Here is a 22,161-nt window from a genome sequence, read left to right on the forward strand (position 1 = left end):
TAAGAAGTAGACAATAGCCTTTTGTAACCGCACGCTTATAATTGTAGCTTAATAAACTTGTAACTAGTTAAGATCTAAGCCTGACTGCTGTTGCTCTTTGTGACTGCAACACAGCCGGCACAATAAAAAGAACTTTAACCGTTTGGTTACCACAGCCTGGCCATAGGTGAGAGTGGTAGGAGCCCAGCGCTCTAGCAGTTAAAGACTCGGATGGTAACAAAGGGCATAGTTGGTACCTCACCACACATTACCCGGCCACCGGCTAACAATACTTCATCCTAATAGAGTTCTTTTAATTCACTAGGTACCTTTAACTTTACACCACTTTGTCTAATACAACACTTCAAGCATTCTACCAACCTTACTCCTAGCTTATCTACACTGCACAATAGGCTGATTTAAGTTAGTTGGTGGTATTTGTTTCCTTCTAAACCCTCCACTACTAGTACGCAGACAAAATCTCCTTCACTATTTATTGTGCTTTTTTCCTTGGCTAACCTTGACCAAGTTCTGTGCTCTGTGCATCTTCCCTTTAATTCTAAAGAAGCTCTTGCAAAAGCATTGCATGAAGTACACATTCAGCAACCAGGATTTCCACTGATCCAGGTTGATCCCTTTGCTTTACACAGAAGGATTACATTTTCAGACGGGAATTACAGTTCAACAGTGGAGGTTTTTTCAGTCACATAGAATCTGTTCACTGCTTTCTAGATGAAAATCTCAACAATTACATGATATCATCTACAAGACAAAATACTAAACAGCTCACAGTCTAAAAATTATTACACAGAAAACAAAGAACACAACGTAATTTTCAAAAAAGCACACAGTGGAGGAAGGCACCCTGTCACAGAAAGGGCACATTCAAGAGAAACTACAAGGAATCTAAGGCTATGTCTACCTTACAAAATGAAATCAAACTTAATAAAATCAACTTTTTAATGCTAGATATTACAAAGTCAAATTTGACTTTCCACAAACGTTCATAAAGTCGACTTAGCATATCTCCATTGTCTTACCTACGTTCAACTGCGTGAGCAATGCATTGTGGGTATCTACCCACAGTGCCTGTCACCCTATTACATTCTGGGTTTTTGTGCCAGTGGCTTATGGGGGAACAATGCACCACCAGTGCTTGTGGGTGTCTGATGTCACCATCCCAGAGCACAAAGCCCCCACCCCCACCCCTGTTGGAAAATGAACGGCCAGCTCAAGTGCTTTTGTGCCATTTTTCAGGGTGTTTTCCAAAAGTCTGCCCCTGGCTCACACCACTGGCATGGATCCTCAACAGCTGCTTGCAACTGCACAGTGTGTTATGGCCACTTCCCAAAGTGTCATGAAGTATTTATTTAGATAAAGTCAGAGGGCAGATGAGTTGGCTGAGAAGAAAGAGGATAATTCAGATGATGGAATCGAAGAACTGGAGACCAGGAATGCAGAGCTGCTGGCTGACTTGGATGCATTGCTTACAGTGGAGTGCCGTTTCTGCAGACATGAAACCAACATACACTGGTGGGACCACATAATTTTGGAGGTCTGGGATGACCAGCAGTGGCTGCAGAACTTCCGCATTCTGAAGGCCATCTTTATGGAACTTTGTGACTTGCTGTCCCCCACCCTGAAGTGTAGTGATACCAGAACGAGACCTGCTTTGACAGTTCACAAGCAAGTGGCAATTGCTCTGTGGAAGTTTGCAATGCCCAACAGCTACTGTTCAGTGGGAATCAATATGGGGTCAGCAGATCTACAGTGGGGGCTGCGGTGATGGAGGTATCCAAAGCAATCTGTCACCGCCTGATGCAGAAGACAGTGACTCTGGGAAATGTCCAGCACATTGTGGATGGCTTTGCTGCCATGGGGTTTCCTAAATGCAGTGGGGTGATAGATGGAATGCACATCCCCATTGTGGCCCCATACCATCTGGCCTCAAAATATATAATCTGCAAGGAGTACTTCTCCATGGTGTTGCAGGCATTGGTGGATCGCAAAGGTCATTTCACTGACATCTACATGGGATGGTTGGGAAAGGTGCGTGATGTGCACATCTTTAGAAATTCAGGTCTGTACAAAAAGTTACTGGATGGGACTTTCTTCCCAGATCAGAAAATCAAGACTGGCAATTTGGAGATTCCCACAGTGATACTGGGCAACCATGCTTACTCTCTGCTCCATTGGCTCATGAAGCCATACACAGGCAGCCTGTACTGCAGCCAGGAGCTCTTCAACTAGTGGGCAAGGAAGTTCAGAATGGCAGTGGAATGTGCCTTTGGCTGTTTAAAGCCAGATTCAGGTGCCTTTTGTCCTGTCTGGATCTTTCCCAAACCAGTGTCCCCACCGTGGTAGCAGAGAGCTGTATTCTCCATAACATATGAGAATGAATGGGGGGATAATTTCACGCCAGCATGGATTGCAGAAGCAGATACCTTGAGGAAGGCTTATGCACAGCCGGACACAATGCACATGCAGAAGTAATGGCAATCAGGGAGGCACATGTCACCTGATTCTCCTATATTTAACTACTGTGATACCACCCCCATCTCCCACAACGATGTGTGCTTAACCTTTTGAAAGCACCTCCAAGTGCTCCCTGCCCCATGTGAACCAATAAATGACACTGTGGTTTTCACAAAAATATTCTTTTTCAGGATGGCGGGGCAAGGTAGGAAAAAGAAGGGAATCCTTATAGCACGTGTGGTGGAATGTGAGCCTTTCGCAATGTTGAGGAGTCCTGGGAGTGGACCGTGAGACAGTCCTTGCCCTCTTCTCCTCCTGGTACCTACTTCCTGCACACCTGGAGAGCAGCAGAGGTCAAAGGAGCTAGAACAGACACTTGTGGAGTGTCATGGGGATACCTGTGGGACACCTCTGGAGACCAATAAAATCAATTTAAAGAAACACAGTTTCCACACTAGCATTAATCTGACCTTTTAAATTTGAACTTGGCATTATACCACATTGGACGGTTGATGAAAGAATGTCAACCTTAGTGTTCCTTAAAATCGACCTAATGTTATTTGTAGTGACACAGTCACATGGTAAAATTGAACTAACTGCTTTAAAATTGACTTTATGCTGTAGTATAGCTATAGTCTAAGGTTTGAGTGCACACCTTATGTCATAGTTCTGGCTTCCTGAACTTCACATTGGGTTGGAATCATGTGGTCAAGCCACTCAAACTGGACGTCTGGGTTCCAGTCCCTGAATTGACAACTGCATTAGTGTCACAAGCCCAACTGTCTGAGTTTCTCTTCAGTGGGCTGTGAAAGCATGCTCTGGCAGTGACAGGGAAGCAGCATAGGAAAAGCATAACTTATTCACTCTTCAAAAGGTATAAAGGGTAAAAATAATAAAGGCTGACTTTTGTGTGTTTTATTAGTCATTTGTCAGCTCTCTTCAGCTAAGTTAGCTCCCTTCTTCAATATTTTATGTTTTAATGCCCCAGGTCCTGGAGTCAGGTGAATAGACAACAACCTTCACATTGCTTTTTTCCTTTTTTTTTCCCCCCTAGCCTTTACAGCTGTGGAGAACGAGACTCAAAATGCGACCCTAAACACTCAAAAATCAGAAGGCAAACAGACGGAGCTTACAATTTAAGAATCTCAGAGCTTTTTTTAAACCTGGCTCATTATTTTGGGGAGGCTCAATTCGTGACTTTTGAACTTATGAATTAGACCCAGTTTTAGCAAAAACCATATGCTCTAGACTTGTTTACGTAAAAAGGTGCGGTCAGAACACTAGGAACTTTTTAAGTAGGGCACTCTTTTCTAACACAGGCAAATCCTTAAATTTCAACAAGCACAGGAAGCTATATAGAGCAATACAAACTGAGAAACCTGTGGAGAGACTCAACTTTTTTCTAGAATCCAAATTTACTTCTCCTGTGATGTGAAAACTTATGATGCAGAACCAACTCTAGACTCTAAAAATAAATAATTATACACGTTGTTGAGAATAATGACCTAGCAAAACTCTGAAAGCCATGATTCCTGGTTTCTCATGCTTGTGCTACCATCTACTCAATGTATGACCTTAAGTAAGACACTAAGCCTCAGTTTACCATGTTCAAGAAAGGCCTATAGGAATCCCTCTCTCAGGTGTTTTATAAGGTTAAATTAAAGATTTTACAGCACAGTGGTCTTCAGATGACAGGCATTTATATTACAGGTTGAACACTTCGTGATCCAGCACCCTTGAGACCTGAGTGGTCCTGAATGAAAGAATATACTGGACCAGGGGAGGTCAGGTTTCCAGGCTCAGTGGGAGGAGGGCAGCTGCACCTCCTAGATGCCACCAGCTCCCTGCCTCCAGGCTGCCTAGGGGGCTCCCAAGCCCAAAAGCTCCCTACAGCTGTGGGGCTGTTGCCAGGGATCCCCAGCCAGGCTCCCCACTCCTGCAGGGCTGCTGCTAGGGATCAGGCTCCCCACAGTGGGACTTCACAACCCTGGCAAGGCTCCCGACAGCAGGGCTGTCAGCGGGGCTCCCTGCCACCAGTGGGAGCCTCCCACCAGCCAGCCCAGTTCTGGACAGTTGGGACTCTCTGGTCCAGCAACACTCTCAGTCATGCCAGACCACAGATGTTGCCAGATGGGGGTTCTGGACAAGAGAGTTTCAACGTGTGTTAACGTAGCGTGTGTCACAGTTTGTCCTAATGTAGACACATAGACTTCTCCATTACTGCCCATTCACCTCTTTGCTCCCTCCTCCTACCCCTCACTGGTAATGCTCCTGTTTAGCTCAATACAGTGTATGGCAGCGTTATGGAAGATTACACAGAGTTTGTGCACTTTGTTGAAGAATTCCTCTCCCTCTGTGGATTATTTTTAAAGATACATTAAGTAGTTAAGCCCAGAAATAGCATCAACTTTATAACCGTGATACTTTGGAGGCAGCAAGACTTTATTCTTAAGGGCCAAGGTCTCACCTCAGCCCCCCAGGAGCAGGAAAAAAACCCACAGAAGCAGTGGATATATATGGCTATGAGAGTCACAGAGCAAAACCTTTTGCTTCTTTGCGTTCTCCTTCCTCCAAAACCCGCTTAGTCCCTCTGGGGACACTATACAGGATTGTTCTTCAGAGGTAGGACAGCAGCTGTCTGTTGGATCGGCCTTCCTTGAAATTGTGGGGAACCCTCTTGTAAAGTAATTGTAGAAGAATATCAGCATTGAACTTGCATAAACTCCCTCATCGTGAAGGGAAAAATCATATAAACCAAAGTAGGTTTGAGTACTACTGGGGATACCATCGGAGCAGTGCTCTGTGAGCCATGCTGCTCGCACAGGGACTTAGAATGAGTTCAGAAGTAGTAAAATTATCTAGTTATTAACTTTTGCTTTAAAAAAAATATTTAGGTGACAATAGCTGCTTCCTGGGGAAAAGTACGTTATTTTAAAAATACATAGCGTAGTAGTAAAGCAATATAAACATCTCCAATGTGCTACTATCTTAAGAAAAACACAAGTCAAACATTAACTTGACAGGAGCAGGTCTAGCTAAACTGGCCAAAGAAGAGCTCTTATTTAACATTTACACTGCAGTAGCAACCAAAGACCACAAAGAGCCTGGGGCCCTACTGTATTAAGCATTATGCAAACAAAAAAGACTGCTCCTTCCCAATGAGTGTACAATTTAAAATAGCATTTGCAGTCTAAAATAATTCTAGTTTATAGCCCATTAGAAACCTTCAATTTAAACTGACAGCAAATTTATAAATAAGAATCCAAAACAACATACCAAACTGTTTTTTCAAAAGCCTGTTGCAGTCAAAAGATAAGAGCACAAAAACTATTAGAAGGCAGATTCTGCCCCAAAGAAACCCAGAACTTCACTTAGGATATAAGGTAACTAGAAAATATGAAGGCTGGGCAATGAGATTGTAAAGCTCCTAAAAATTCTCCGGACATGTGCAATACAGCAGAAAACCACACTACGGTAATGGAGAATACGATAGCAGATAAAACTTCACAATATGAATTACTAACTCTTACCACAAAAGACCTATTAACATTTACAAACAGTTCTGGTCGAGACTTGAAATATCGTAAGGTAACTTGTTTGATTATATTTTTCCATTTCAGTTTCTTCTGAGGAGACAACCTGGAGAGGGGAGATAGCGAGGCACAAGGGGGCGTTCGTTGGAACATTTCAAAGCCTCACTATGGCTCAATTAAAAAAATAAAATGGGATCAGCGTTTCAGGCTAGAGTTTGTTATTCGCCTAAATCAGTTTGTCCATACATACTGCTAAGTCGCTACGCCAAACATATGATGCAAAAAATAAGATTTACATACAGCTAAATAAGCAATTCACTAATCAGGGAAAAGTGTCCCAGAGCCCCGACTCAGTTCAGTGCTGAGCACACTCAGTTCCCTGTTATCTGAACAGGGTACTCTACCTTTTGCCTAGTAGGCTCCTTTCCATAGGCTGTTTCTGCAGATAAGTGTACAGTTGCATTACACCATCTACTAGGTAGTGCTTCAGCTCCAATCGTGAAAGGGGCTGAGTGCCTTCCCAGCTGGGGTGGAAAACCCTCTATTCCTAACATAATGCCATCCTTACAGAGTCATATTTACATCTGCTCAAAAAGCAAAAGGCCGCTGATGAAATCAGGCAAAAAAAACAAGTTAATCTCTCAAGATGCAAAGTTGGTACAATCTCTGTGAGCTGCAGTCTTATCAGTCAGTCCTTGTGCAAGTGGGGCATTCTATCAGAGATGTAGCTGAACTCCTTTACCATAGGCATTACCAGTCTACAGCACTGCTATCTTCAAGAGCAAATACATTAAAAGACAAAAAACAAACAAAACAAAACAAAACAACACAACCTTTAGGCAGCAATAATCAGACCTCATCTATATCTAATTAGAAAAGTTTAAAAAAACTCACTTGAACAAACAGATGTACAATATCTCTTGTCTTCCATCTCAATAATCTCAAGGTTCAAGCAAGGCTAAGGCCTTTTGCTTACTAGATAGCAACTGCTGCATACAGATTTATAACCTGACTTGCAGCCCAGATCTGGCCTGGCTGCAAGTCAAGAATTTTAGACCAGGAGTGAATCAGACTGCTCCTATTGCAAGCCTTGCTAAAAACATACTCCTCCCACAATACAGCATGTATAGCTACCGCAGTACAAATACAAAACATTGATAAAAAGGTTAGGCTACATTCTGATACTCTGGAGCTGGAAAATGAAAAAGTTAGAATATAATAATATATTTGCCTCTACATATTTTTGTCTTACACTACAAACAGAGGCATAACTAGTAATCAAAACTTTAAATATTGCATTTCCTGGCTTTCAAATGTTTGAAACTGCAAATAAAATGTTTGCATTCTATTTCCCTGAATATGTTCAATCAGCAGCAGCAGCTTTGACACTAATTTCTGTGGATTTCCACATTGCACAGTAGAAAGAATACACAACTACAGAAATTCACAATGAGATTTCAGCAAACACACTTGCCAACATTAAGTATTTAAATTGTAGTCCTGTGAACAGCACAACTCTTACTACTGGAAACAATTAATTTTAAAATGACCACACATCTTAGTTTACATATACCTCCACTCCTCCAAGAAATTTACATTCACTTGTCTTCAATGAAAACCCTTAACTTGGGATGTTTCAGTCTGTAAAACGTAGGCATTTAAGTTTCAATACAAAAAAAGCCATTCTTTTTACAGCTAAAATTTTATGTAATTTTTTCATTAAAACTGATGAATAGATTTACTCAAATTCTTTAACAGTCATCTTTTCACCTAGCCCAGCCCTTTGAAAGTTCTGAACCTCAGAAAGGAGGCAGCTGGAATGGAAGTCTAATGCTTCTATGTATGTATGGCTCCACCCATAACTCCCCAAAAATGTCAAAACATATTTCCTGAGTGCATCTTCTTCACTGTGGAAGTGATACTTACTTCCTCCTCTTTCCTGTCTTACCCTGCCTTGTCTGCAGCCTCCAACTCTGTTCTTTCCCCAGAATTGCACTCCCTGCTACCACCACTACTCCTACACATAAGGAAGCTGACTCATGAAAGGGGCAGACTAGGTAACATCATGACAGGACCGGAGGGGGAGGAAGGAGGATATCAGTCCTTCATTTGTGTCTGAAGCGTTCCATGTTGCAATGCTGATAGTGCAATTTCATATATACATATGCTACACAGACAAGCACGTTTATGAAGAAGCCAGCTACAGCCTAAGGTTTCAAACTACAAGGAAACAGGGAAAGCTGTTTGGGTAATAAATATCGATGTAGAAAATGGTAAAAAGGGTTAGAAAAAGGCACATGCAACGAAGAAGAAATTCAGCCCTTTTGCCCAATGATCTCCAGTACCAACAATGGCATCCTTTTATCACCCATCTTCTTTCCAAGTGGTAAAGTAGAGACTTGTAACACAAGTTTTGAGGAAAAAGATAGAGTCCTACAGAGGGAGTCACACACCAGACAACACGTGCAGTATAGGCAGCAACCCATGAAGATACGCAATGATACCAAACACATCTCATGAACAAAAAAATTAAACAGGTGGTATTGAATCCCACTTACCAGTACAAGTAATAGGCTAAAGCCAGCACAACCAACGTAGCACAAATTCCAGATAGTAGACATACTCCAGACTGGTTTACCAACATCTTCCTTATGTATTTGTTTTGTTTTTTTTAATTTTTTTTAAATTTTTTTTTTAAAAAAAAGAGGAACGAAAAGGAAAACAGAAGCAGAAAAACAAGATGACGCGAGTCGTTGCTATAAAAACAGATCAGTCTAGGCAAGAAGGAAGGATTACGATGACAAAAGCAAATCGAGGTAAATCTGGAAGCACTGCAGTTGCTAAAAACTGCCTCTTCTGCAACAGTAAAAGAAAAAGGCAGACATTGTCTCCAATAGGCAAACCGTGGTGCCAGTAAGTTAACTGAACTTAAAGCAAAACTAAAAAACCTCCTACCCTAAGAAATAAAGATGTGATCTGGGATAAATAGTCTAATATTAAAATAGGAAATGCCTTTTAGTAAAAATTACTGTCAGGTGCTCCTGCTGACATACCAAGCCTTTGCTCTAATCCAGTAAGCATCTTATGGCAAATTACCATGCTACAAACAGCTAGGCTCATTTGCACCCTGTGGCACGCACGCTCTACATTGCTCTTTGGCACACAGGTTCAAACTGATGAAGGACAATCTGAGAATTTAATAAAAATAGTCTCCTGCCCACACATCAAACCTTGCACTTTTTACATCAATGAACAGTAAATCCACATCTGAGAGGACAAAACAATATAAAAAGGGGGAGAAAGGCTTCAAATTGTAAGTCAGCAGAGTATGTGCCTGAGGACCATAAAGGCCACTGTAGCCATGTGCATAAGCAAGTACTAGGGTTGTCAATTAACACACGATAATTAATGCGATAATACCTGCGATTAACACAGTGCAGACTTAACGCATTAAAAAATTAACACACAATCACAAGCCTTAACCCATGTTAACTGACAGCCCTACTTTAACATGTGCATGACAGTGGGGCTCCCCACCCAGGTGGGCTCCCAGCTCTGGGGCTGCCAGAATTCCCTCTATCCCAACTGGATGCAGCTGTGGGACCCAAGCCAGGCAAACCCTGGCAGCCCCACAATTAATTGCAATTACTTTTTTTAAATCGCTTGGCAGCCCTACTAAGTACTTCGTCATACCTAGAGAACAGAACTGAATTACAATAACCATTGGGGAGCACGTTCTCAAATGTCATATTGGCCTGAAGAAGAGCTAGGACCCTGCTCCAGAGTTCCTGAGAAAAACACCAACAAACTTGTGAGTAGACCCTCCCCTTTCTCTACTCCACACCAAATGAAGTTGCTAAATTGAAGAAACGCGAGCAGGGCAACACAAGGAAGGCTGTGGTGCAGCTGGGCACACTCGAGCTCAGAGGTTCCCAACCCTTTCAGTAACATGGCACACTTTAATTAGACAATTCTGCAGCACACCCATATTTTTCAGCTGAATTGATTGCTCCCAAACCCAAGTTTATTGACATTTACTATGGTACAGTCTTACTAGAGAGGTCTGTAACATAGCTGTGCATGCAGCAACCTAAACAAGGATCAAATGCATTCATGTTTCAAATCCATCTCAGAATATCCCATTTTAGACAGTGAGCACAGACACTTTGTCAATATCTGCTCAACACCATGCTGGGGGTGTTGGTTAAATGAATAAGCAGTGAAAGCAGGCTCCCCTCCCTGCCAGCCCGTTGGAGCCCACATACAGCATTTAAACTGTGTCCCAGCTTCAAGGGCTCCTGCCCTACCTCCCTCCCCCTTAACACAGCAGGGAGTGGGAGCAGGCTCTTCCCCCCCACCCCCAATTGTTCAGGCTGGGAAGCAGCTTTTAAACTGCCTCCTGGTATGAATGAGGTCCTGCGGGATCAGCACCTCCCTTCTTGGTGGCAGGAGGGAAACTGATGGACCCTGCACCAGCTGGGACTCAGGCAGCCTTGCTGCTTGAGCTCCATTTGGCACAGTGTAGTCAATTTCCCTCCTGTCCCCCACAGTGGCCCTGCGAAGAGCCACAGCGAGGGGACAGTGACAAAATCTCACAGCACACTTGGACAGTTCTCACAGACAGGAGTGTGCCACAGAACAGTGGTTTAAAACCACTGCTCTAGCTGTTGCGGATTAATAGGGGATTCATTTAGTATCTCGAGATTAGAGAAAAGAAAGTGTAAGGCCATTACAGGAGCAAGGGATACTATGTAAAAGCAGGGGTTAAGATGCATGGGCATGTAGCTGTTTTACATGGTTATCTTGGTAGTTTAGGCAAATGAACTGGAATACTAGATTAAGGCCTCGTCTATTAAGTTTTTTTTTTTTAAACCAGTATAACTACATGAATTAGGGGTCTGATTTTTATCCATCCAATTAGACCAGTACAACCTTTGATGCGGATACAGTTACAGCAGCATATATTTTCTTACCCTGGTATAACATCTTCTTAAACAGGAACAGTTCAAGGGACATAACTTGTGTATATAGACCAAATCTTAATAGTTTAAGGTATAATTTGAGGTGCTGGGGAGAAACAGCGTTTAAACTATGTGTACTTTAAATAGCAATGAATTAGCTAATACAGTAGTTGTGGATCCAAAACTAAATTCTCAGACCAAAACCCAGCAGCGCTGTAGGCGGATGCTGTTTAACACTTCATAGACCACTATGATCAAGTGAGTCTGCGCTCACGAAAGCTCATGCTCAAAACTTTTCTGTTAGTCTATAAGGTGACACAGGACCCTTCGTTGCTGTCACAGACCACTAGTTATTCTTTAATTAAAATACAGCATTTCTTACAAGCGGTAGTTAAACTGGAAACATACAGCATAAAGCAACCAGGCCTAAACACAGAATGGAGAGATTTATACACAAGAAAATTGACAAAAACTCAGATAATGTGAGACTCTGGTGAAAAGGAAAACTGGCATACATGTTTAAAACTTGTGAAAGATTTAATTTTATGTTAACTTGACCCTATAGAGTTAGCTGGAATAACCAGGAGTTGCTAACATAGGCTTCAATTAAAAAAGAATGAGTGCAAGGAGAATTTAAAATGATACCATTTTAGAAAGACAGCAGCGAGTAGGTGAAATGGACCTCCAGCCGAGCAGGGAAAAAAATCAAGCAGCATGCCTGGTGCTTCAGTAAAAAGGAAGGGCTTGCTTTTCAAATGCTGAAGCAGGCACACATTTAGTACCGACTCATAATATTCTTGTCCTTTGCTCACAATTGGATGCACAATTCTGATTTGCACAGTGTCTCTGTCTTTATTAACACCTACCTAGCCCCACTGGCATGTAAGGCACAGAGCTGTGAGATCATTTCCATTAGTCGAAAATCAAGCCCTATCTGATAAGTTAAAGGGCACTGCATTTGTGAATTTCATGCTTGGGAATAGCCATCCTCTATGTGGGTCACAAAGGAATTTTTATCACATTCCCCAACTTGACTATGAAACTGGCTAAGTAGTGTTTGCCTGGCATTAGGATAAAACGTTTTTTCTTTTTTTAAAAAAAAGAAGGCATTTAGAAATGCATAATTTGGAGACGATAAGAGAGTCTGGCTGCTCCAGACACAGAAGGCATACAGCAACGCTCCAAGATAGATGCATTTGAAATGCATGTATCTCACACTCACGCAAGGGGGTGTGTGGGCGCAATGCGGGGGGAAGAGGAAAGGAGACCCCTCAGCCCTGCGGCTGGAAGCACCCGGACAGCAGAGCCAGCTGCTGGGTCTCCAGCCAGGGGGCGGAGAGACCCCACAGCGCTGTGGCTGGGCTCTGAGCCCAGCCCCACAGCAGCAGCCCCAGCTAAGGCGGCTGTTTGGTTCCCCTCTCCTCACTGCTTGCAGGACCTGGGAAACTCACCAGCCCGTCTCCCCTAGACTTGTGAGAAAATTTGAGTTACGCGGAGGTTGCAGGAACTCAAGGGTTTACTGGATAGCCTGCTGCTCACACTACAATGCTTCATAAAGTAACTTTACTCTCCCAGACTGTCAGTCAATACCTTTCATAAGCACAAGATAGTCATTTAAGAAAACAGACACGGCTAATACATGACAAATTTCCAAACAATCTCAGCATGTTGTAAATTAAAGCAAAAACAAAAAAAGACAGGCAGCGGTTTGAAAAAACCTCAGAAGAATTTTCAAATTAGAAACTTGCAGTAATTGCCTTCATTTGACACAGGCTTATTTGGCGCTGCTATAATAAAAGCAAATCTAAAATTATAGTGCTGGTATTCAGCCAGTGAGTCTATAATACCAGCCCTTACACAACAAAAGAATAAAAGAGAACAGCTATTAGTACAGAATGCTTTCCCAGTGGTAAATACGCAATAGGCCTTTTCCAATTGTATAAATTAATCAATGTTATGTAATGTATCATGTTACCAATCTTAGTCTCTGGCAATAAATAAAGTTCAGCAGTGTCTGCCCTGCTCCAAGGCTTTGTTGAACTCCCCTCCCTGCCTGAAGCTCACAGATGGTTGACTTCCCTTAAAAGGTTGGGAATATGTCTTTATACTCAAGAGATTAAAATAAACACACACAAGGAAACTTGAAAGGTATAACTGCATGTCTAACAGATATGAATATATTTGTAATAGCCAGGGACTGGGAGGAAAAGGGGTGAGTGAAACTGAGTTCTCCTCCCAATTTTTCCTTAGGCATGCAGAGCAAACTTTACAAAAACTCTGTGCTCAGTTATCCTGTATGTAAACTAGGAATGCAAAAATCTAAGCCTTAATGTCTAAAATTAATGGGCAGTATTCTAGAAGGATGATAAAATTTCACTTTGTGGATGGAGGAAATATGCAAACCCACCATTCGGCCTGAAAGAAAAAGAAGCAGCCACAGAAGAGAGCTATCAACATGCAAATTTGCTTTATTAACTGAAAGAAAGATTCTGACTTGTCTTTAATGCAACTTCAGGCAACAAGGCTGCATGTACCTGCAAACACCTACCTAGGTTCAAAGGATTCGTTTGAAATACTGCATGCTAACTAGAACAAAATCAAAAGGCTGTTTATCAAGAAAGACTGAGCTTCATTGATTTTTTTAGGTACAACGGGATCTGGTGCAGAAAAAAGGACTAATAACTTTATTCCATGCCTACAATAATATTTTTCTTTAAAATTTCCCAATGCTGTATGGGTGCTTCTTCACTGGTACCAGCAGTGGCGAGAATGTGCTTATAGATGGGCAGCTGGGATTTTACCTATCCTCTAACCCGCTGTTCAGAGTAGATCTAAGCAATTATGGTGGTTAAAACTGCAGCACCTATCTAAACTTCTGTCCCTTCCCCTTTGAAGTGCACAGATGGGAAGTTTGAAGAAAAATGCTAAATGATAGCAAGCCCTTAGGTGCTCTAGCAATATATCTATCTGTATGCAGAGACCTATCATGAACTTATGTTTAAAATGGCAACATGTATTTCTAACACCTTATGTATCAACATGCTATCCAGAAAACAAACAGGCCAAAGGAGAAAGACGATGGAAAAGAGTTTTCCCTGCAAGCCTTTAGGTCACATTAAAACCAGAGATGCTATGAAGAGTGTAAACCTTATTTAACTCAGGACTGACTGAGATTTTAACTTATTTAGCAACACTGCTACTCAGACCTTACAAGTGTAAGCTATAAACAGCATACTTTTGTTTTATTTTAAAATAGAAATGAGTATTTGTAACAACAAAGTTAATTAGGAACAGAAGAACCTGTTTATGAGAGTCACTGCTCTCATTAGGGGTTTAAAGAAGGAAAGTTTAAGATCAAGTACAGAGAGGCACAAGCTTCAAAGATCTCAGTGGAATATTGCCAGGGTAAACTCATAAAGCACTTTGAGATGGAAGAGCAAAATATTACGACAACGATGTCGTGTTTTTCAACTTCTTCAACATCAACAATCAGACTGTAACAATAGAATCCACTTGCCATTTTTATTTTAGAGGCCTGACTTCAGTAATTTAGCATCCATGTGTGTAAGAGACCAGGATTCCTCTGTCCCATACACTGGTATAAGTCAGGAAGTCAGTGGAATTATACCCGAGGCAGGGATGGAAGGAAGGAAGGAAGACAAGGGGAGAAATATTTTGTAAGTCAATGACAAACGTACATCTACAACTTACATCACTGTGGGAACTCCTTTCCTCCGCCGCTCCTTTTCTTTCTCACAACTTTGCTCAATAAAGTTTCTGCTGCATGGAGGTTGTGCCACACCCTGCAGCAAGTGCTCTCATTTTATAGAGTTCACAAGTATTTCCTTCCAAATTATCAGAAGGTCTTGGAACAAGTTCAGCAGGCCTCTTTTGAAACTCACATATCCAGCAAGGAGCAATTATTTCAGCTTAGAGAGCCAGCTGTTTTAAAACCTTACCATTCCATTCTTTTTCTTCCCTTTTTAACTCATGACACTATTTTTTATTCCCCTGAAGTTGTGAAAACCTTCCACAGCTTCTCTTCTATGGCCAACTATAAACCATTTCCAATTCACCGTCAGCACACTAATAAGATTAGCTTTTAGGGCAGAGGGTGTTATCTTCCACGGAAGTCCAACAGAACAGAAACACAAAGAGAAATCCCTATTGGGAAAAAAAATCACAAAACCTGTTTCTACATTATCTTTCTGGAACACTTGTGTGTGAGGAACGTGGTCTATGCAAACAAGAGAGCTCTTCTGTCCACCTCTGCAGGGGGCTGAAGCTATGCTGCCAGGAGACACTCTCTTGCTGACATACTACTGTGTGCATGACGGGCTTATTCACACTCCTCAGCAACATAATTTATGTCAGCATATGCTGTAGGGTAGACCTAAATCCCGGTCTGCATCAGTATATGCCATTCCCTCCTCCCATCCCCTTATCAGGGTGGGACTTCTTCAGCACTCTATCTGACCCAGGATTTGCAGCAATTATCCCCCACACACCTCCCATCTACCCACCCAGCCACTCTTCAGTTCCTGAAGTAAGTTCTATAACCCTAACTAGTTATGGTTGACCAGTAGGCGCTGGAACCCCCACCCACCGTGGACATGTGGTTGCTCCAGGCTTCGGGCTGCTGTGGGCATGGGCACTCCAGCTCGTCTACAGCAGTCCACATCTACAGCAGCCCGGGGGACGGAAGCTGGGGGCGGGGGGAGTGGCAGCTGGGTAAGTGCGGTGGCTGGGGAGGCCACAGACCGGGGCTACTCCAGCTGGGCTAAAGCATTCCTGCCCGGCATGCCAGGGACCAGGGATGCTCCACTGGGCTCGAGCAGCCACAGTCCATGGTGCACCACAGGTTGGGGACAGGCAGCTGTACAGGGGAAACGGGTAGGGAGGCTGTTCCCACCTGACCGGGCTTGAGCGGCCACCCCAGCAGCTCCCACTTAATCAGTTAACTGGTTAAGCCTACCTTTAAGCAGTTAACCAACTAAACAGGATTTTACATGCCTAGTGTGTTTGTTTTCACTGTGACAGAGTCAGGCCAGAGGGCTACAGGGGAGTGTTACAGCTTGAACCTCTCTCGTCTGGCACCCTTGGCACTTCACCGGTGCCGAATGAGAAAATTTGCTGGACAATGGGAGGTCAGTATTGTCTCGCAGCATTACCAACACTGCCACTGCTTACTGGGCTCTTAGAAGACACGTAGAAGTAAGTTACAGCTAAGTAACAGCACAGACCACTGACAGACAGGACTGTTGGCTGGAAACAAAGTTTATGGGACTGCGAGAAACTTGACCACACCCACTGTAAGTGGCCGTCTGGCTATCTAAAAATCATGCCGGATTGTGGATGTTGCCAGATGACAGAGTGCCGTACTAGAGAGGTTCAACCCATAGAAGGGAGGTATATTAGCCCAACATTAAATAGGTTCCTTTTCCCAGGGTAAATTAACAAGGGCTACTCTAGAGCCAGCAGGAACTTCCTAGATTCCATTATGTAAATCGGGACAATTAAGACACACACAATCAATGAGGTGGTTCCAGGATCAAGCGAACCAGACCAATAAGGACACCTGGAGCCAATGAAGATCCAATTGAGAGTAGTTAAAAAGGGCTCCCCTTCTGCTAGCTCAGCGTGTGAGAGGAGCTGAGGAAGGTCTGGGAGAGACAAGTGTGAAGAGAAGGCGAAAGAGGCTGCAAGGGCTGTGGGGAAATGGCCCAAGGAAAGAGAAGTCACTCACCTGTAGTAACGATGGTTCTTCGAGATGTGTCCTCATGGGTGCTCCACAATAGGTGTCGGGCTCGCCCGGCGCCGCAGATCGGAATTCTTCTAGCAGTTTCTATTGGATCGCGCATGCGCCGACGCGTGCCGCTCCCTTGTGCACCCCGGCCATGTGTGCGATCCGGTCCCCACCAGTTCCTTGACCAACCGCCTCGGATGCTCCTGAAAAACATCAGACAGAGATTCCAAAGTGGGGAGGATGGGCGGGTGGTGGAGCACCCACGGGGACACATCTCGAAGAACCATCGTTACTACAGGTGAGTAACTTCTCTTTCTTCTTCGAGTGGTCCCCGTGGGTGCTCCACAATAGGTGACTACCCAGCAATAACCCAAGTAAGGAGGTGGGTACTCGATTCATGTGCAGCTTGCCCCTGAGAGGACTGCTGTCGGCAGACGGGTATCCTCATCGAACACCCGATGCAGGGCATAATGCTTGGCGAAGGTGTCAAAGGATGACCATGTTGCCGCTCTACATATGTCTTTTAACGCAATGCCCTTGAAGAAGGCTGTTGACGCCGCCACCACCCTGGTGGAGTGAGCCCTAGGCGGGGCCAGCAAAGGGGTCTTTCAAAGCTCATAGCACATTTTTAAACAGGACACGATGTGCTTTGAAATTCTCTGTGAAAAGAGGCCTTCCCCTTTTGACCTGGGGGCAAGAGACACTAGAAGCCCGTCCGTTTTCCGGAAGGACTTAGTTCTGTCTACGTAGAGGGCCAACGCCCTTCTCATGTCTAGGAGATGTAGGCACGCCTCCTTGCTGGAGCTGTGAGGCTTTGGGTAAAACGAGGGTAAAACTATCGGTTTGTTAAGATGGAACTCCGAAGAAACTTTTGGAACGAAGGCTGGGTGTAACTGTAAGGTTACCGTCCCCTTTGAGAATACTGTACAGGGTGGCGTTGCCATCACTGCTGCAAGCTCGCTCACCCTGCGGGCTGACATAATCGCAAGGAGGAAGGTCGTTTTCATCGTAAGGAGTCGGAGGGGTACCATGGCTAATGGTTCGAAGGGTGGTCCCAATAGCGTGCTGAGCACCAAGTCCAAACTCCACGATGGTGGAAGCGGTTTTCGAGGAAGGTAGAGGTTTACCAGCCCCTTCAAGAACCTTGTGACGATAGGGTGGGCGAATACAGTGGGCCCTTTCTCTGTATGCCGAAAAGCTGGTATAGCAGCGAGGTGGACCTTTAGCGAGGATAGAGAAAGCCCGTCTCTTTTGAGGTCCAATAGGTATTCTAGTATTACGATTATAGGAACGTCAAGGGGAGCTAACTGCTTGGCGGAACACCAGGCTGTAAATCGAGTCCATTTCTGTTCATGAGTCCTCCTAGTGGAGGTCCTTCGGCTACACTCCAGGACTTGTCTTACTCCCTCTGTACACGTGCTCTCTAAGGCGCTGAGCCATGGATTAACCATGCTTGTAGACGCAGACCCCGAGGGTGCGGGTGCACTATGGACCCCTGAGCCTGTGTGAGTAAGTCCGGCGCCACCGGTAGGGGAAGTGGTGGGCGATCCGACATGCGCAGAAGCAAGGGAAACCATTGTTGCCGGTCCCAAGTTGGGACTACGAGTATCATGTGAGCTCTCTCCCTTCTGGCTTTCTGCAGAACCTTGTGGATAAGCGTTGTGGGGGGAAACGCGTAAAGTAGAGGGCCCTTCCATGAAATCATGAATGCGTCCCCCAGGGACCCCCGCCCTATTCCTGCTCTGGAGCAGTACTGGGGACACTTCTTGTTGTACTGGGCGGCAAACAAATCGACTTGGGGAAACCCCCATGTACGAAATATGCGCCATAGCAGGTTGGAGCGGATCTGCCATTCATGCATGAGTGCGAAGCGCCTGCTCAGCCGATCTGCCTTCACGTTGTGAGTGCCTGGCAAGTACGAGGCTTTCAACGTTATGTTGTTGGCGATGCACCAGTTCCACAATCGGACTGCTTCTGCACATAGCGCACGGGATCGTGCCCCTCCCTGTCGATTGATGTAGAACATAGTGGAGGTATTGTCAGTATTGATCCCGACTACTTTGCCATGCAGGTAATCTCGAAAATGTCTGCACGCGTTGAACACTGCTCTGAGCTCCAGTATGTTTATGTGCAGTGTCTGTTCCACAGGGGACCATAGCCCTTGCGTCACCTTGCTGCCAATGTGCGCTCCCCATCCTATGTGGGAGGCGTCGGTAGAAAGAAAAATAGAAATTTGTGGTTGGTGAAAAGGCACCCCCAATAGCAGATTCTTGGGATTTTCCCACCACGCTAGGGATCTGCGCACCTCTGTCGTGGGTGACACTACCTTGTGGACAGTATGGGATGCCGGTTTGTAAACACTCGCCAGCCAATGCTGCAGGCTTCGCACGTGTAACCTGGCATTCTGTACCACAAACGTCGCTGCCACCATGTGGCCCAACAGCTGTAGGCACGTTAGGACCAGCACCTTGGGGCTGTACGTCATGACTTGCACCAGTGAGCTGATGGTGTGGAAGCGGGTGTCAGGTAGGTATACTCTTGCTGTGATAGAGTTTATGCGTGCCCCTATGCACTCTATATCTTGTGTGGGTTTGGTCTTTGACTTTGCGAGATTGATAACTAGGCCCAGCGAAGTAAATGTGTCCGCGGTGACGCGTATCATACGTAAGACCTCTGCCTTTGAGGCCCTTTTCAGCAGGCAGTCGTCCAGATATGGGAAAATAAACACCCCCTGTCTGTGCAGGTAGGCTGATACCACGGCCAGGGTTTTGGTAAAAACTTTGGGAGCCGAGGATAGGCCGAACGGAAGAACCCTGTATTGGAAATGTTCCCTACCAACTGTGAAGCGGAGGAAGCGTCTGTGTGCTGGGTGGATTGTTATACGAAAGTAAGCATCTTGTAAGTCGAGGGCTGCAAACCAGTCTCCATCGTCCAGTGCCATAAGTATGGAGGCAACTGTGATCATCCAAAAGCGTTGCTTGCGCAAGTAACAGTTGAGGCCCCGTAGATCCAAGATCGGCCTCCAGCCTCCTGTTTTCTTCTCTGTGAGGAAGTAGCATGAATAAAAACCTTTCCCCTGGAATTCTTCCGGCACTCTTTCCACCACCCCTATGAACATAAGGTGATCCATCTCCTGCTTGAGCCTCGCCTTGTGGGCGGCATCTCTGAGATGAGGCCTGGCGGGAGGCTTCGTCGGTGGAAGTGACTGGAAGGGTATCGTGTAACCCATGGCTATAATCTCTAGCACACATCTGTCCGTGGTGATGTTTTGCCATTGAGAGTGGAACGGTTTGAGGCGATGATGGAACATAAGATGAGAGTGGCATTGAGCGATGGTGTTGATAGTGCAGCCCCCGACATACCCGTCAAACTTGTTGTCTTTGCGCCTGCCCCGAGGGCGTACGGCTTTGTTGAGAACGTCGCCTGGGAGCTCTGCACTGCTGCTGCTGTTGATGGCGCCCTTGGTCATAGCCTCGCTGATATTGAGCACACTGTGGTTGGTAAGCGTAGCGTCTTTGCTGAGGATAAAATTTCTTCTTCTTGTATGGGGGAGTATAAATGCCCGAAGTTCTAAGTGTGGCCCTCAAGTCCTTGCTGGAGTGGAGGACCGAGTCGGTTGAGTCTGCAAACAGCTTTTGTTTATCAAAGGGAAGATCCACGATCTTCGCCTGTAGGTCCCTGGGGATACCAGACGTCTGGAGCCAGGATTCCCTACGCATGACCACTGCTATAGCTGTTGAACATGCCGCTGTGTCCGCCACGTCCAGGGCAATCTAGACTCCCATCCATGACGCTGCATAGCCCTCTTCAACAACCGCCTTTAACACTGGCTTCTTGTCTTCCGGGAGTGAATCCATGAGGGGAGTAAGTCTGGAGTAATTGTCAAAGTTGTGGTTTGATAGGTGTGCTGCGTAATTTGCCATTCTCAATAATAGGGTAGAGGAGGAATATACCTTCCTGCCAAACAGCTCTAGCTTCTTAGCATCTTTATCCGATCCCCCCGATTTGTACTGAGACGCCTTCGACCTCTGCTGGGACGATTCAACTACCAAAGAATTTGGTTGTGGGTGACTAAAGAGGAACTCCATGCCCTTGGCTGGGACGAAGTACTTCTTATCCGCTCTCTTGTTCGTAGGCGGAATAGAGGCCGGGGTCTGCCATATGTTAGTGGCTGACTCCATAATGGCTTCGTCCATCAGGATAGCGATTTTGCATGAAGCCGGGGGTCTCAAATTTTTCAGGAGTTTATGATGCTTCTCCTGCACCTCTGCTATTTCAATGTCCTGCCTGAAAGCTACTCTTTTGAACAGTTCCTGGAATTGTTTAAGGTCATCCAGGGGGGAGACATCCCCGGGGGCCATGGCCTCATCTGGGGAGGATGAGGAGGAACCACTGAGGTAAACCTCCCTCAAATCCTCTGGTTCCCGTGGTCGATGATATACTTGCTCCCTGGAGGATTGTGAAGGAAGGTCCCGGGATTCTGGACCTAACTCCCCCTGAGACAACTGTGTTCCCGTCCCAGAGCGAGAGTGTACACGGGGGTATTGAGAAGCAGGGGAGGACCTGCCCCTGGATCTAGACCTGCGGTGTCTGTGTTCAGCATGATGAGGACGACCATAGCAGCATGGGCAAGGGCCCGGTGCTGGAGACCTGGACCACGATCAGAGAGTGTGCCCATGATGTCTGGGAGAGCGGGACCTCTGCGACGACATAGATAGTGGTGAAGCTGGTTTGTGATAGTACTCAAGGGGATCCGTGACCAGAAATGGTGAAGGTGGCCCAAGCCACGGCGAAATTGGTTGGAGGAACGGAGAGGGAGGTCCTAGATAAGCCGGTGGAGTCACAGCCTGCCGGTGTGGCGTGTGTATCTCGGGGGGGGGGGGGAGGGGGAGGGGGAGGTGATAAGGGCCGCACGGCCCTGTCTGGAGATGGACTGTGGTGCTGAGCTTTTGCTTTTGCCCTGCCCCTCCCCTGTGGGGTGGGCACCGCCCCTTCCCGTGCCGGGGATCTCGGCCCCGTTGTCGGCGCCGCGCTCAGCACAGTCAGCTGCGGTGCCATGCGGGTAGCTTCCTCCGGCACCGGTAGGCTCCGTGCCGGGTGCCCCTGCACTGTCAATTCTGGCGTTTGCCTCGCTGGCGCTCGCGGCGCCTTGCGTGCCATCTGTTGTGTAATCAGAGGCTCAGCCTCTGCCACATGCGCTGCTGCTTTCATGAGCTCGTGGCTGGGGACTCTGCATTCCGCTCGTCCTGCCCGCTAGGCCTGCCGGCAAAGATCGAGCCGGGGAGAGTTTCCTCCTCTTCTGCACCGAGGGAGTCAAAGAGGCTGCCTTCCTCTTATGCAACCCAGAGGGCCCTTCTGCGTGAGGCTTCTCCGGCAGTTCCGGCTGGAGAGCCTTATCAAACAAGAGCATTTTGAGCCTCATCTCTCTGTCTTTCCTGGCCCTGGCTGTAAGCTTAGCACAGTGAGA

General features: G+C 45.6%; 1 protein-coding gene across 9 annotated transcripts in view; it reads right to left on the minus strand.

Moving 5' to 3' along the window:
* Positions 1-22,161, minus strand: part of AGPAT3 (1-acylglycerol-3-phosphate O-acyltransferase 3) — a 170,905-nt gene that overhangs the window by 99,598 nt on the left and 49,146 nt on the right. Inside the window, exon 1 of one of the 9 annotated variants that reach the window (XM_074995413.1) lies at positions 7,914-7,937. The exons of 7 other annotated variants lie outside the window; for them this stretch is intronic. The gene's annotated coding sequence lies outside the window, so the exon portion shown is untranslated. Of the gene's footprint in view, positions 1-6,881; positions 6,951-7,913; positions 7,938-22,161 lie in introns of those variants that run through there. One more of the 9 variants, XM_074995404.1, reaches the window with a different exon arrangement.

The sequence above is a fragment of the Carettochelys insculpta genome, chromosome 1, assembly GCF_033958435.1.
Source record: "Carettochelys insculpta isolate YL-2023 chromosome 1, ASM3395843v1, whole genome shotgun sequence".
Lineage (NCBI taxonomy): Eukaryota > Metazoa > Chordata > Testudines > Carettochelyidae > Carettochelys > Carettochelys insculpta.